We start from the raw sequence: 17329 nt of genomic DNA, 5'->3' as shown, positions 1-17329 counted from the left end.
TTCTCCACACATCCTCCAAATCCAGATCATGGATCATATTCTTTAGTGCGCGCCGTATCTTTGGTGCCCCTACGTAATTACTCCTGTTGGATCTATCCCTTATTGGGTCCAATAGCACATTGAAATCTCCACCCACAATATACGGTGGTGCCTCCAACATCAATACAGATTGCAATTTCAAGATGTAGGAAGGATCATCCACGTTAGGGCCATAAAAGGAGGCACACACAACATCTATACCATTCAACAACCTCTTTACTACAATCCATCTCCCAGATGAATCTGTGTGGACCCCCCTAACAGTTGCCGATGTACCCTGTTTCACAAGTATAGCCACTACCCTGTTGTGTGCTGTCTGAAGCGAAACCTCAATCTTTTATCCATTTAACCTTCGAGAATATAGATCAGCTTTCAAGTACACTCAAATGCGTCTCCTGTAGTAGGCAGATCTGGGCACTCGATATTTCCAGATATTTAAGAATAAGTCTCTGTCTACGTGGACATTGCATTCCATTCGCATTCCATGTGACAAAGGTGGTCCGTTTATCCCTTAAACTTTGTTCTCCCATCATTCTTCCTACTACTTGACAAGCATAATTCCATACCACTAGTGAGATGAGTAATTTTCTGGATTTTTTCCCTATGCCCCCCCACCCTGTGCTCCCCCTCTCCCCCCACCCCACATGCCTTCCCCCAGTGCCCTACCCCCCCCCCATTGGGAACCCTCCCTTCCAATAGGCTAAGCCTATTTGGCTGGGCTCTCTCTCTTAGATGTAGTTTTAGTATTTATTAAACAATAATGCTCTGTTTATTCATTAATCGCCATATTACAGCTCTTAGCGGCTCTGGTCATTCATGGTTTTTGACCCCCTACAGATAAAATGGAAAAAAGAATCTACATAAGGGGGAATAGAAGATACACCACTTATAGATACGGAAGAAGGAGAACTTCCTATCCTTATCATTCACTTCCTTTAGAGCTTTTTTTTTTCTTTTTTAATTTTCAAAATCAATTCATCCGCTTCCTCCCCTGTTTTGACCAAGTGCATATGGTTGTTCCACATAACCCTTAGATGTGCCGGAAACTTTAACTGTGCCTTGACCCCCAAACTATTCAATTCATCCAGTCTTTTCCCCAGTTCCCATTGTCGGTTAGCCGTCACATGGGAGATGTCCGACCTTATTTGGAAATTAAAGGGGTTGGAACTATTGAATGCAATTGTTTTTTCTTTCAGTGCTGATGATAATATTTGCTCTTTTACCGTGTAAGTCAAGAAATTTACCAGGATTTTCCTTGGTTTCTGCCTGGCAGGATTCCTTCGAAAAGGATCTCGATGAACCCTCTGAATTTCCTGCACAAGGTCAACCGTTTCATCTCCTTTCAGTACAATCCCCTTTATCAACGACATCACAAAGCCCTTTAAATCAGCTCCTTCCATTGCTTCTGGCACATTGAGTATTTTTAGATTATTCCGCCGGGAGTGGTTCTCCAGCCTCTCAATGTCTTCTTTCAACTCGCGGTTTTGTGCACTTAGTTTCGCCACTACCTCATCCGTAGAGCGCACTGACTCCCTTATCAATGGAACTTGTTTCTCCAACACTTCTGTCCTTAACATGACATCATCTAGTCGTTTTGCCAAAACTTCACATGAAGCCTAACTTCTGTGAATGCCAAAAGTAGTAAGTACATTCTGTGAATACCAAAATAGTAGTAAGTTTAGGATTGAGTCTCAAGTTCATTCTGCGATTTGGGCCCACTGTAACAAATTTTGCAAAACTCTGTGACTTGTTCTTGTACTTCTTTGTTCCCAGGTACTAAGTAAGATTGCAGAGGAGGAAAATACTCACACAAATTACTCATACTTTGACTTATTTAGAACTCCAGCACTGAGGAAAATATCCATATGTACAGGCTTTGTATGGTAAGGTAATATTTTGTGTGTTTTAATACTTGTTATTTTTCACTGTTTATTGGTTCAGTAGAGTGTGCCCAATTTATTCAAGGTCGTTGTTTGTCACCGCTGTTGTAGGTTTGGCGGGGGATTCACCTATTATGGAATCAGCCTGAACATCACAGGCTTTGACATGGACATGTACCTGAACTATCCATGGAGCCATCGAACTACCCTTCATTCTGGGCATATACCTCCTTATGCACAAGTACGGCCGTCGTCGCGCACTAGCCTGGTCGTTGCTGATTACGGGCTTCTCCTTGGGCATAAATACCATCATTCCAGTGTGTAAGTTCCTTTATAGAGCCCATATTTATTTCAGTGTATTTTTATTCATTTGATTTTTTTATTGACAATTGTTACATATTGTCCAGTATATAACAACAACAAAAACAGAAATTCTGTACAAATGATCACAGATAAATATCTGCCACATTAACATTAGGGGATTATAGGATACAGGGAGATTGAAGGAGATCAAATTCACCTCCAAGGAAGATAACCTCCTGCAATATGTTAGGAGGCAGCAACACAACACATTAGAAATGTTGAATAGATACTAAAGCCTAGGAGCCTTTGAAATCCTTGTTGATCACAAGTATTTCAAAGTCAAGTGTGAGTTTAAGTCCCTCTGCTGGGGCAAATTAAACTCTTTTCCCTCCACAAACATCTGGTCTAAAGATAAAGTGGGGTCTCCAATATTCTCAGGTGTCTCTGAGTTGTGTTTCTCAGAGTATTCCTGTGGTTTCCCTCCTGAAAAGGAACTTCAAGGATGTAGAGGGGGAAATAAGCTCTAAGGGGGTCCTCTTTTTCTTGAGTCTGGGCTGGTGTGCTAAGAAAGAGGTGGAGGAAGCAATCATTTAACCGGATGATTTCCTAAGGTTATAGAGGGATTTGGAAACCCCTCCCAGGGTATGCCTACACCTATGAGAGCTGTATTTGATAGTTTACAAGTTTGGCCTACCCCTACTTAGGTCTAAAAGAATCTATGGGATGCTGGTGATCTGTAACCCCGCCTCCCCATAAAAGGCAAGTTCCGGGAGCATGAAACCACATGACGGACAGCATCCTCCTGCAGAAAATCTATTTTCTGGATCCATGTATGCAGCTTGTAGTTGATGCCAGGTCTTACCTGGATTCCGGGTATCCAGGGTCCCCATTTCCTAAACACCCCAAGTCACTGAGAAGGACAATGGGACCTCAAGGTATGGGCAGGACAGGACTCTTAAGCCAGCAGTGGGGTGAGTGGCCTGGTGACTTCTCTTGCCACCTGAACGCGCTCACCATACCAACCTCTGAGGTCACCACACTTAAAAGACAAGCCCATGCCTAGAGCACAGGGCTGGACCTATGTTCATTTTCCCTAAAGTTTGTGTGCTGTGCGGCATGGAAATGCAGGTTGAAGCTGTCCATTCACAAAAACCCTGTAATCCGGAGTCCAGACAATTGGTCTGGAGAAAGAAATAAAGCAGATACAGTAAATCAGCAGTATTCAAAGACTTGTGGTCTGTGAATGAATTCAAAAGAGAAAGGCTGGAGGCCAAACGCCATTGCAGAACTGCGGGTACTGTCTTTGATGTAGGCGAGCCAAGGTAAATGAAATGAGTGTGGTATGTAACCAAGGAGAAGTATAGCAACTTAAACCCTCAAACGCACATGAGATGACCACACATTCTTTGCTGACTGCTGCATAAGTCACCTCTTGGGCTAGGAGTTTTCAACTAATGAAATGGTAGTGGTGAATGCCATCTTCAAATGCTAGAAACAGTACTGCCCCAAGTTCAGTACTGGAAGCATAAGTTTGTAGAGTGAAAGGTAAGGACAAATTTGGTCCCACTGGACTAGGTTGGATGCAAAAGCCTCCTTCAAACCCTCAAAGGCTTGTTATTTTTGATTGCACCAAGGAACTTTGCTACAAATTGAAATATGGAATAAAGTGCCTGCAGTGTCCTACAAACCCTAAATATGAGCCTACTGGAGTTTTGAATGCCAGGGTTTTAACTTCTAAATTTGGGAAATAAACTCTACCCCCATAAATCTTGAGCCTAAGATCCATCAGTTGAGTGGTTGCAATAGCACAATATGGGGTGTTTACTGTGAGAGACACCTCTCCCAAGGCTACACAGACTAACTGTTGGACCTGATACTCGTCGATATCATTTACCTAGATTTTTTGCTTTTTCCTCCAGGTTTGTACGGATTGTCTTATCTTGCCTCCGTGCTTTGGACATTTTCCCACTGTAAATGCAGGGTGAAAGCACGCATGCCCTTCCTACAAGTGTGGGGAGGTGGCGTGGGCTTAATGTTCTCTAACAGGCGAATGTATGCCGTTACAACGCATACATTCAAAACGCATACCATCACAACACAACTTTTACAACGCAAGATCCATTACAATGCATGCTATTACAACGCATGCCATTACAACACAGATGATATTACAACGCATGTCATTGCAACGTAAGTATAGGTAAGTATATAATTTTATTCATATTAATTTAAATTTAATTATTTTATTTTTTAAATAATTTATTTAAATTAATTTTTAATTTTATTTAATACAATTAAATTTACTATTCTAACTCCAGGGGGGTGTAATAGTAGGGTAAGTGTTGGATAGTGTAGAAGTTAAAATTACTATTCTAACTCCAGGAGAGTGTTATACTAGGGTAAGTGCTGGAGAGTGTAGGGGTTAAAATTACTATTCTAACTCCAGGGGGTGTAATAGTAGGGTAAGTGCTGGATAATGTAGGGTTACAATGACTATTCTAACTCCAGGGGGTTTAATTAAAATAAAATGTAATTAAAATATTAAAATTTATTATAATAAAGTAAATTATACTTATTTTAAGAAAACCAATTTAAAATTAAATTAATATTATTTTAATTAAATACTTACCCATACTTACGTTGTAATGGCATGCGTTGTAATAGCATCTGCGTTGTAATGGCATGCGTTGTAAAAGCATGCGTTGTAATGGATCTTGCGTTGTAAAAGTTTCGTTGTAATGTTAGCGTATTGTAAAAGTTGCGTTGTTATGGTTGTTTACCCTAACAGGCGCCGAGCTGCCAGCCCGGATCGGTGGGTGCCCGCAAACATTTATACCCCAGGAGTAGCCTGTCAGCGCAGCCTGCTGTGTGTGCGCATGTGATCGAGTGTGCCGGCTGCCATCCAGGGGTGCAGGCTCACCAAACCCCATTTTAATTACACTCGTATCCAGTCTGTCTTTGAGGACTGCGGTGGGCGCACTTGCACCTCTGGTGCTGGAACCTGTCATGTGACATGAGGAAGTGATTTTGTTTTTAACAGTTTATTGAGAAATTGACAAGAGATTACAGGGCACCAGCAAAATATTTACAATAAAGTGAAACTGATCAATATGAGCGGGTGGCAGTCCAGTGCATATTATAGGTCCATTGATGGCTCGTTCAGACAGCCATGTTGTAAATAATGTGTACCAGCAGTTTGAGCCCTGTAGCTCCGTAGTGATGTTCAAAAAGACAAAAGGAAAGAGAGGAATAAAGGAAGACAAAGGCCTAAAGGTGAAAGTGAGGAAGGAGAGGGAGAGATGGCCACGTGAAGGAGATGACACAGTGCCTCAAGAGGAAGCAATTTAGATTGAGGAAGCCCGGTATGAGGCAGCTCAGCAGGAGCTGGTGGGTGCACTCTGAGATAATCCTGCAGTGGGTTCCATATATCTCTAGGTCAAGAGTGTATGGGAAGGAGTTCCCAATAGGAAGTCGGCTGGGCTTGGCAGAATGCATCCAGTGCATCAAAAATACATGTCCAGAAGCCTGCGATCTCAGGGAAGGACCAGGACAAATGCAGGAAATCTGCAGCGAACCGGCAGCGAGCGCACCTCTCATCATCCCTCAGACCTACTCTATGCAGCCATGAGGGAGTTCTGTACATACGGTGGAGGGACATAAAATGAATTAGCCTCAATCTGTAGTTGGGAGATAGGTCCTTGGTTATCGCGCTGCAGTGGGCCCATTGTCCATCTTCTATGGGGGTCCCCAATAGCTCCTTCCAACTGCTATGTGCAGCAGGTACCTAGATAGGCGCTGCATGCCAGCATACAGACGAGTAATTAACTTACGCAGTGATGGATTGGTTAAAAAAAATCCTCCATTACCTGAAACATGGGGGTGCCAATGAGGATGTGTCATATCTCATCCTCAGCTGTGTGCAGAGCTGCCCGCTTGCATAATACCATGCTCAGTGGTGTGGGGGCAGCACGGTCACTTTAGGCCACATGTGCCATAAACAGGGTGGGGAAAATCCAGTGGTGGCTGATCTGGGGCACAATTGTAGTAGAGCTCCATATTGGGTGCCCCCAGACCTCCCTGCTCAAAGAGCAAAGTGAGGACCTCCCACGAGCTCCCGGGCTGCTTACCCGCCCATGCAAGCCTGATTAGGTTGGGGAGCAGTCGTCGTTTAAAAGCCAAAGAGAGAGGGATTGGGAGATTAGTGAATACATACAAGAACTTGGGGAGTCCACCCATCTTGGCGATGACCAATCATCCGGCACTGGAGAGCGGGAGCGAGGTCCAGCGTCCAATCCGCCACTCGAGCCAGTCCATAAGCCTTCTGTAGTTGTCTTACAACTACTGACACGATGAGGATACTAAAATCGTGTGCACAGTGAGAAATTACAATAAGTATCAGACATTGATATATCCAATCACTTTTCTGACGCTCAACTTGCAGTAGCCCAACGTCAAAGCCACTAAGACAAAAATGTAAACACAAACAGAAGGAGCGTCTACAAATGTAATATATTCAAGCATCAAATCATGCAATTCCAAAGGGACCAGCGAAAAAGTTCAATGCAGGCTTCCTTCATCAATTTGTTAAGTTCTTTTATTATGTTATTTCATTCAATTCGATGAAGATATCCACCATACAGATGATCACAATATTTCACAATCAAATGTTGAACAGTTTACACAAATTCCACAGCTACAGCCTACGCGTTTCGCCCCATCCGGGACATCATCAGGGCTGTAAATAAAAACAAAAAGAGGCAATTATAATCAGTACACTAAATGTGAAATTTCTCTTCCTGTTCACATAGGTAAACCTGCCCATATACCATTCTACAAATTTTTTTCTTTTCCCCGTTCACAAAGGTAAGCCTGCCTACAAACCATTTTACACATATCAAGTGCCAAGAGTCATCAGCTTGCCTATATAACAATCAGTACTGTTGCCATTTCCAAGCAAAACAGAACCCCCAAGGTGGTCTTGAGATCCTCATTCACTTAAATACATCTATTCAAATCATGAAGTATCCCAATTTAAAAACGAAATAAGTAAATTTAATAATCCCTATCCATCAGTCCTAAATCCATGTCTCACCTTAATCCTAAATCCTGGTTGATGATATATTCCGCAATACAACACTTCTATCTACCAGCCTCGTTTCCCAAGACTGCTCCTAAATGCCTAATGTGGTTCAAAAAAATATAAAATTATAAAAATTGCATTTAGACCTAATGTCCTAAAAAATATTAGCTCAAATCCTATAAAATACCTATATCATTGACTCACCTATTTAATCGAGTATGAATTTTATTAGTTCAATTTTCTCCCATGAGATTACGCTTTCTCCAAAGCGTTAAAGGTCCTTAAATACGTGAAAAATGATCCTAATATAAAGAAACAAATCCCTGATTTCAATATAATGTCATTTCCAGAGCCGTATGCTGAGCAAAGTTATTACCCAAACGAAAAATATTCTCACCTAATCTAGGACTGGTATTATTCCAAATACCCAACTTCAGCTTTCATCAATCCCCAAAGAGACTAAGTCTGTCACCTGTAATATGCCAAAGAAAACATATCTTTAATACCCCTATTGTAACATTACTTTGGTCAAATGACACTATGAAAATGCAGTACTGTTGCCAATAAGCATACATTTGGCGCAAATCAAACAGAGCTGCCCATTAACGCTTCTCATACTCTGTGTTGCCTGCCGTGGTAGCCTATGATATTCCCTAGATTCAGGTCTTAATCTACCCAAATACCATTCATTGTTCCGTCTAATTTCCCCTAAATTAAGGTTTCCAATTAACCTAATCCCATTCATTTCTGGTGTATATTGCCATCACTAACCTTAATTGTAAATTCACTCCAGTAACAATTTAATGTACAATAGGCACCGCTTAGTCCCACTTCTCTGCCTCCATAATGATCCTAGTATGAATATAACCTGCAGTGGTAGCCTGTAATATACCCAAGAAAAAAGTATTTAACAATCACATTCTACCCGAATCCCTTCTACTCCTATTAACACAACCATCTCAGAATCTCACCATGTTATTCTACCCCTTCTAGTAATGCGTCCTCACGTCATGACAGCTGGTGCGATAAATCCCGCCGTAACTTACATGCCACAGAGTTATTTATAATCCCTGTTATCCAATCACCTGGCACCCTGTCTTCAATTTAAATATGTCAATCACTCCTCCCTGGTTTCCTCTCTGGTCCGAACCCTTCTCTAATTGTTGAAAACAGTCCATCCTCTATGTTCTGAATACCGGAAACATTTTCATTTATATGCTGTTGACGGTATTAGCCAATCACAAGACTGTCTTTGCCCCTTCACTTCCATTTGTCATAAACCTGTATTATGTGACTACAATACCGGAAATGCTTCCGGTCCAGGGTGTTTATTCAATCATAAAACGTTTAATCATTTTTGATGAATTTCCACTACAACTATGTCCAACACTCCTCCCCGGTTTCCTCTCTGATCCGTATGCAAGTATTGGCCAATCACATTTAACGTCTTTGTGCCTGTCCCTGCCATGTTGGAAATAATACCCATCCCGTATGGGAGGGCAATCCTATGATGGGTCTATTGGCGGTGAGGGTAGTAGATCTATTCCCTGGTAAATCGCCCATCAGGATCATATTTTCTTGTGTTTCTGGGGACAGCCCCGGGTCTAGAAGACTGCAGTCTCTGCTCCCTTGCAGCATGACATGATATCGCCCATGTGGATCATGTAGGATTTTGCGTGTACCCCATGGTAGCCCTTTTCTCACAAGTAATGCCACCGCCCTAGCGTAATTGGAGTAACCCGCTAGGTACTTTTCCTCATTCCACCCCTTAGTTGCTCGCAAACATTGTCAGCAGTGTGTAATTCCTGTAGGAAGCATACATCCGCTCCCTGCCGATTAAGATAAGCCACCACTAACCACACTTTTCTACTATCATTAAGGCCCCGGACATTCCAAGTGATAGCTTTTTAGTGTAAGCCCATTCAGCTCATCTGGACCAGGCATTGCCATAAACTTCCAACAGTCACACCGCAGGCATACCGCTCTGGAGCAAAACATGCAAGTGGGCCAGGAAAAATGGGAGAGGAGGAAGGGAGAAAGGGAGAAGAAAGAAAGAAAAAACCATAAAAACACCCCACAAGTTTCGAATCCAACCACCTGTCTCCCAGCGGTAAAATCTGGGTGGCCAGTCAGAGTGGAAAACCAGAGCCCCGGATGTCCAAAAAGCTGCTTGAGGAAAACGAATGCGGAAAAATCCAGTGATAAGAGTTCTATCAGTTGTAACAGTGGGCAGATGAAAGGCAATTAGCGTAGATCGTTGGTGCAGGTGGGTCTGTGTAGTCGCAATCATGCATCAATCATTGTCACTTAGGGGGACCACTTCCGCCGTCTCTTCCTCTCGGCATGGCGATGGTTGGACCGGGCGAAGGCCGTGCACAAACTTGGCAGCCGACTTAGGGTCTGTGAAATATGAGGTCTTCCCAGCATAAAAGAAATGTAGTCTAGTGGGATAGAGGAGAGAGTACTTAATGTCTTGTTTCTGGAGCATGTGCTTGATGGGCATGAATTCCCTTTATGCCGCCTGAACCGCCATGGTGAAGTCCAGGTCAAAGGAGACAGAATTGCCCTGATACCTGATGTCCTGTAAGTCCCTGGCCTTGCGCAGCACCGTGTCCCTGTCTCGATAATTGAGCAGGCGAGCGATGATCGGTCTGGCCGTAGACCAAGGCGGGAGCAGCGGTCCAAGCATCTTGTGTGCCCTCTCGATGAAGCAAATCGCCGAGAGAGTCACCAAAGATAGATTTCAGCATCCCATCTATGTAGTCCTCGACGTGGGTCATCGCTGAGAATTCAGGAATGTCTATTATATGCAGATTGTTTCTACGCGATCAAGCCTCGAGGTCTTGATTCTTGCTTTTGATGACTTCAAGAATTTTTTCCAAGTTAAGCATTGTCTTGCTCAGCGAAGCCCCATCGTCCTCAAGAGCAGAAGTGCGCTGCTCCGCCTGACCGATTTGCTCCTCATGACTGGAAACCTTGTCTCGGAACCTGTCCAGCCGGTCAGCCATAGTGTCAATTTTTTGATCTATAGTAGTTAAAGACTGCTTGAGGTAGCAAAATATGTTGCGAATGTCCAGTTCCAGTGAGGTTTTCGCGGCTACAGCAGGCACAAGTGGGTCATCCATCGATGTGCCAGCTACCCTGGACGGCCGGCACTGGTCAAAGGACAGCTTGGTCTGGCGAGGTTCAGGCTTCCCCATCTCTGCTGCAGTGCTGCAGTGGTGAGCAGACATCCCAGTGTACCCCCAGTAGGTAGAGGAAGTCACAAGATTGCACTGTGTTTCCCTGCGGCAGGGGTCTCAATGTGTGGGCAAGTTCTCTTGTAGGTGTCTCCCAGCTTTCCAATATAGAGGAAGAGGGCCGGATGCTCCACTTTGCCCAGCACAGCCCCAGTGGGTTCTTTAGGGGTCCAGCCGCCCCACCCCGGGCGGCTCCTCTGGACGAGCACACAAGTGTTGCAAAGCTGCCAGGCGATATGCGATGTCCAGGGGGGGTCTTGTCTGCAAGTCCTAATCAGCCATACAAAAGAGAGCCCTGCTGGCTCCCCCCAGGTCCTAAGTGCACACCAGGGGGGTGGGCCTCTCCACTGCAGGGATCAGTCACAGGAGTCAATGCAATACACCTTCCTTCTGGGGGAAGCAGTCTCACCGTTGGTCAAGTTATACCATGGCTCTGACGGCATCGGCAGCACTGCTCATGTGAATGCACCTTCCCCACAATGGCTGTACATGCATTGAGGTCTCCAATTGGGGAAGAAGCCCTCGCAGCAGACAGTCTAGTACCCCCCCACCCCCCGCTTCCACGCTCCTCACCTCATGTACAGGCCTCCGCCATCTGCCAGAAGTGCCCGTGCCTCAACGTGGCCACTCCCCACTGCCGATTTACAATGGGCAACATGTCCTCCTGCCGATCTGCAGCTCCATGGAGGCTGACCAGGCCTGGATCTGCTGCCACTGCCGGCACTTCCTGTGGAGTTGCTCAGGCCGCTGCCAGGCCCACACAACACCACCAGTTCGCCGTGTTGCGTGGGGCCGCAACGCAGGTCACACCATGGCCGCCTCAGGCTGCGTGATCTACCCGCCAGCCCACCCTGCAGCATAGGTTCCGGACAAGGGGGACCACACCCCAGGAAGCTCTGTCTCACGTCCACTGCAGCACAGCCCGGCAGTACCAGCGAGGTGCTTCTAGTCGGGCGCGCACCCTCACTATGCTGTCGTCGTGGCGGCAGTCAGGCCTGTCTCTGTTTTGCCCACCTGTAGGTCTTATGGCTAACAGGTGGGTGCCCCATTCAAAGGTGGGTATTTTCCTGCAAGAGAGAAATGCATATGTCTGCTGCAAAGAGTGGATCCTGGCGGATAACTCGACGTGCCTGCATAGCATCACTAATTGGTGGCCATCTTGCAGCCGGCCTTTTTAGCGCCCCAACATGAGGAAGTGATTGACAGTACTTCAGGCTGCAATGGTGGGTTGCAGTGGAGCAGCCTCGTGATGTTTCCTATCAATAGATTCTCTGTGCTAAACCCTTTCCAATGGTGAAACAAGGTGATGTTGGCTTAACTCGCTTAGAAATGCCACTTATGGAATATGTGCATTTCTATGTTTGCAGGGTCCCATGTGCCTGGTTCCAGGGGTCAGGGGAGCACATCTTTGCATTATCCAACAACCGCCATAAACCATGGGTATACAGTGGGAACAACAGAGTTCTGCCATTTGAGGGTCAGATGGAATAGATAGGAGAGCTAGGTTTTTGACACTTGGCCTCTCTGGGCTAGATTATAACCCGACTAAAGATTTAGAGCTGCATTCCACAGCTCCATGGCAGACAGGCCTAGAATTTAGGGGAGATACATAGGGTTCAAAGGAAAAACCCTACACTGCCCCCTAACTTCAAAGGCACATGATAGTATAACTATGGGTGCCATTCCATCAACAAAGGGTGAGATACGCTTGTGGGGATGCCGTACCCGAGAACAGGACTGTGTGGTGCACATTAACAGAGGACTTTGTTGTGTTCATGGAGAATTATTGCCCGTTCAGAGTAGTGGCTGGCAAGGGCTGAGAACTGCTGAAGTGCAGCGCTCTGAAGTGTACTCTCCAAGGGTCCGTCTGCGGTCCTCCTCTTCTCTCGGGAATCTCAAGAACATCAAAGATCTCCCGGGAGGGACCAACACCATCTACAATACATCTGGAGAGCTATGCCCTCTCAAGTGCCCACATCTGCTACTAAATCCCAATGGGTAGCATGGTGTGAGTGTGGAAAAGATTTGTGGCAAAAGCACAATTCATCTGACATAGAGTTTTCCTGCGTGGCTCTGGCCCGCGGTGCAGCTAAAAAGTGTTCTTGTTGCCTGTATGTACATATGGTTGATATCGTTGTGACCCGGGGTATACCATATGACTGTATGAAACTGTATTATTAGGATTGCCAGGATGGGCCTGGGGTGGACAAAGTGCTGCACCACATAAGGGTTCTCCCTTTGTTGGGGGGGGATTAGATTAGAAATTGTCCCCACATACACACTGTTGATATCATAACAATAGGAGTAGGCCTAGTATTGCCATTAATATTTCCAAATGTGCTTTATGCACAAAAGATCCTGATGTTCATGTTACAAAGCTTGTATATATGTGTTGAATACAAACGTTATTACATGCATCTTGTGTTTAGTCTCTTTCGTGACAATCTGTGCATTCATTGCAACTGTCTGCTATGCCTTTTGCTTTACATATTGCCTCTGAATTACGTATGACTGCTCTTTTCCAAGCTACCCAAAGGTATGCACAGGTTGTACCATGCGTGTAATGACCCACACTTGACGGGAACAGAAGTTTCTGGCTGGCTGGGGGCATCTCTTCAGCAAACCAGAAAGTGTGTGTTTAACTATAAGGAATTAGAGAAACCCAGTCGCTGCTGTATATAATATCACCAGGCTGTGTAGCAGAAGATTTGGGTCATAGAGCAAGAATGCAGTCCATGAGCTGCTGGAAGTTGCTGAGGTACCAGGTAGACCCATGTTAACACCCTCACTTAGTGCAACCCAAAAGAGGCTGAGAATGCTCTATTGTATCTAGTGGAATAGTAATGTATTGGACAGATCCATCCTCTTTGAACAGGTATGCATCAAAAGTCAAGTTGCGATACACCCTTCAGGAAACACAAAATTGAATGGCAAAATTTAGTTTGGAATCCAAGATTTGTTTCGTCCGTAGAGAGATATGATCTGAAAATAGCTTACCAGAGACCGCTTCAGTTCAGAAGTAAATTGTGCATTCCACGCAGTTTCTATCAGCGTGATGTCAGGTGGCGTTCTCAGTATAAGGTTGGGCATCCTCAGTGCCTGGATGTCTCAGGGGCTCCTTGTAACAGTGGCCATCTGCAACCCATGTGGCATGCAAAGAAAAGAACACAGGCACCCCAACACAGGGTTTGACCCACTTAGGCCTCATCTAGCTTGAGTCCTGTGGCACAGTGAGCAGGAGACTCACATCTGATTACCCATCCCAGTAATGGTGTCTACTGCAATAAGGAGATGATGGAAGGAATGCTTCATTTAATCACGGCCACAGAGGATCACTCAGGCCACGTTTCAGTCCATCATGTTTCCCCCACTGTCCCATGCAGACAAAGATCAGCTAGATGCAAGTCGGTCTTGGTCCTGCTCCAGTAGGAACAGTCCAGCCTAAGCTGCCTGGCCAGGTCCTATCCAGACAGGAACGCAAGCAACCACAGGACCGACTCAGCCTACTTGGTATTCTTCCATACTATATGGCTTTAATCCTATGGAAAGCTCATATCTAAAAAGGGGGGCGATAGAGGCCAGGATACAGAGGACTCAGCCTCCTGTACTCAATGTAATAACCAAGAAGAGTCCCTCTGTGCTAAATCGGCGACTTTTCCACTGTTCTTTATGGTTTGGACACAAAGTTTTCTTGAAATAACTCTCACCCACCAAGATGTCCCATGGTGGCCTGCTTCAACATAGGGTTCTTCCCATCCCGCTGCCGGACGGGGTGTACTGCTACCAACAAAGAAGTGGGAGCACTTTTTAGTTGGATACTATAAAAAGATAGATGGTATAAGAGTGGGAGGGTCTATTCTAGGCTTAAAAAATACCTGGCTAAATAGGAACAGATATTTTATTCAATCCTTTTGGTGGTATTAAAAACAGGGAAATGACAGGCACACGTCTGTGTGTGTGTATCTAACGTTCAATCTGTTTCAAGTCATTACCCCAAACCTTTTCACCAGAACCATAGACTAATCCTTAGTACCACTCCTGGTAGTGACACCAAATAGGTCTTCTTAATAAGTGTTATGGTAAAATATACAGTACGATACCCAATCAGTAATAGTTCTTTTAGATTTTTTTTATGCCAAAATGTGGCCCCCTGAGCTCAACGGGGGAAGGTACGCGTGTAGGTAAACATTTGTCAAAGCTACTAACTTGCCCACTGCTCCGATGATGTAAATCCTATGGCACAGCCAGCACTTGACGCACGTGTGGTATAGACATTACACTTAGGACATAAACTGCAACAAGAACAAGGTGTTGATTAATTATTCTTCGCCACTAGCAGTGATTGAGGCTGCATTTCAGAGCAGCATGTGTAGCCTACTGTGCCACTCTAGTCAGGAACCACACTTATCCAAATCAGTCTTGGTACTGGTACAATATCCACAGCCCAGGCTAGAGCAGAACCCCTCCGGAAGCGAACACAAGTAACCTCAGACCAATTTCAGCATCCTCAAGCCTTGTAAGCGTGTGTCCTATGGCGTAGGGGGCACTTACGGCACCTCCACTGGTGGTCGCTCGTGACCTCCTTTCAGACAATCCCTTTTCACCCATTATGGCACTCTAGACGAAGACAATGTATATGTAAATCACTACTTGGGTGTCATCAGTGAGATATAGCTAGAGTCCTTTGGCACAACGTGCCCCGGACACATGTCTAGGTGGACCCATCCGCTAATGGGGCTATTACATCAGACCCTACGTAGTCTCCTACTTTGACCTTTGCCTCCCACACCTGTTGTTCTCTTATATACTAGCTCTGTTTCAGCTACAAAAGTAGTTTGTATGTGTGTCAAAGATGGAAGGAGCACACCTGGAATAGATGGGATCTACAATGGTGTCAGCATAGAACTGCAGGTCCAAACCATTCAGTAACAACATTTCCTATGGAAATATATTGTAATGTAAACTGCTTTCTTATTGGCTAGCTGCTTCATGCACAGGTAGTTTCGAATGACAGTGGTAGCACCAAAGGATTGTCAATCCAAACCCTTTTATGCTGTTTGGCGTTGGCTATCTTGCAAGTGCACTCTTTCAAAAACAAACAGTTGGGCTGTCCTTGGAGGTCATTATCAGTTCAACAAGGACTGGTAAGTACATAGATTTGTTTTAATGGAATAGTGTATTATTGCATACTGTATTGGCACTTGTGTGTCCTATACTCCTTGAAAGGGAGGGTCCCATAGCTACTCATACATTTGTTATGCCTGGTTGGTAAATGTTATTTTTCAGAGTGTTCCATGTAGGAATACTTTTGAGCATTGTGTGTGAGTCTGGGGGTATGGTCCAAACTTTGCTGCTGTTCTTTGTTGGCTTGATAACTCATGTGGAAGTACTTTGTGGAGGAACAGAATCCTATTAGCCAGGCTCTTATTTTGTTTCAAGTTGCCTAATACAGATGACCATCTTACCTGTGTATATTTATTTCTGTGTTTATTTACTGTTTCACCTAGGTGTCACCCTACACCTTTTTGGTATTCACCATTTCTGAATGTAGATTTACACATAGGCATAGACTCAGAGGTCACCAAACCCTCAAATCAGACGGTGGAGCCCCCTGCAACAGAATGTATAAGTGTAAAGTTACTATTAGTAACGGTGTACACAGAAGTGGAAATCTTAGTCACCGTGGAAAAGATCTTTGAATGAGAAACTACAGGGAAAATAAATATATTCTAATGCATGTAAGAAAATGGGTTATCAGTTGGTGATGATGCGAGTTCTATACAAGTAATATGTCTCAAAATCTTATGTGGCCAAACAGAGTTTTGGGTGAGAGCATACAAATTAACCCCTTGGCCCGGCTCGGTGATTTAAGGCTGGAGTTGCTTTAGGGTTCTTGCAGTCCTTTTAGTTTCAGGACGACACAACAGACCGCGTTTGTCGAGTCCTGGGGGCAGCAGGCAGTGTTTGGTCCTTTTTCTTCTGCAACAGGGCTTCAGTTATTTTACAGCAGGTGTCCTTTTCCTGATCTTCTCCTGTCCATCTAATCTGATGTTAACTCCTTGAGGTGCCCCAAAATACTTAATTTAAGGGCATTACAAGGTAGACGGTTAGTAGTCAATGGATTATTTTCTTTTAGGGTGTCTACACCCTCTAAGTGACTACTTCCTGTGGGAAGGGGCACTACCCTAGCCCTAATAGGTTGTTTCTCCACCAGCCCTAGATGGTGGAATTTCAGGAGAAGTGTTCACATAGCTTATCCCAACCCAAGGGCTGGGCAGGCTAAGTGTGGACCCACCTTCTAATCTAACTTGTTTTCCCGCCTTTCCTCCCTCCAAATGTGGTGCAGGATAGGGGGCTTGACCTCCCCGACTATCTGGAGACTCATTAGTATGATTACAAAGGAGGCATCCCCTTCGAAGCTTTTTGCCCGAGGCAGGCTTTGTCTCTGTCCTCTGAGAATGCTGGCTCTCACCCCATGAGGTCAGAAACATGTCTGTTGGTGACAAACTGGGTCAAACAAGTCGGAGGGAATACCAGTGTTTGGTAGGTTTTCAGGGGCCCCTCTAAAAGGATCTCCTCTGTAAATGTATTAATAAATCGAACACTGGCATCCGTGAGGATTTATATAGACAAGCTGTTTGGTACCAAGCATCTTGTCAACGTGTTATGGGTAAAGGCCTGCAGTAGGGGTGCTACCTACATCTTAAACAGTGTATAGGAGGCATGGCATACTGGGCTGTGTGCCATGTTGAGTCTTCGGATTTCTCTGCACAAGACATGCAGCTGGG

The 17329-nt window shown here is 44.8% G+C and overlaps 1 pseudogene across 1 annotated transcript in view; it reads left to right on the top strand.

The window, feature by feature from the left end:
- The window catches only part of LOC147663254 (solute carrier family 22 member 7-like), a 359210-nt pseudogene that overhangs the window by 227096 nt on the left and 114785 nt on the right, over positions 1-17329 (top strand). Inside the window, exons 6-7 of the transcript XR_015305363.1 lie at positions 1813-1922; positions 2031-2240. The product of XR_015305363.1 is annotated as a solute carrier family 22 member 7-like (transcript). The remainder of the gene's footprint in view (positions 1-1812; positions 1923-2030; positions 2241-17329) is intronic.

This window comes from Lissotriton vulgaris, unplaced genomic scaffold, assembly GCF_964263255.1.
Source record: "Lissotriton vulgaris unplaced genomic scaffold, aLisVul1.2 SCAFFOLD_2405, whole genome shotgun sequence".
NCBI classification, from domain to species: domain Eukaryota; kingdom Metazoa; phylum Chordata; class Amphibia; order Caudata; family Salamandridae; genus Lissotriton; species Lissotriton vulgaris.
The sequence above is the reverse complement of the archived record's forward strand: the minus strand, read 5'-3'. Positions and strand labels throughout refer to the sequence as shown.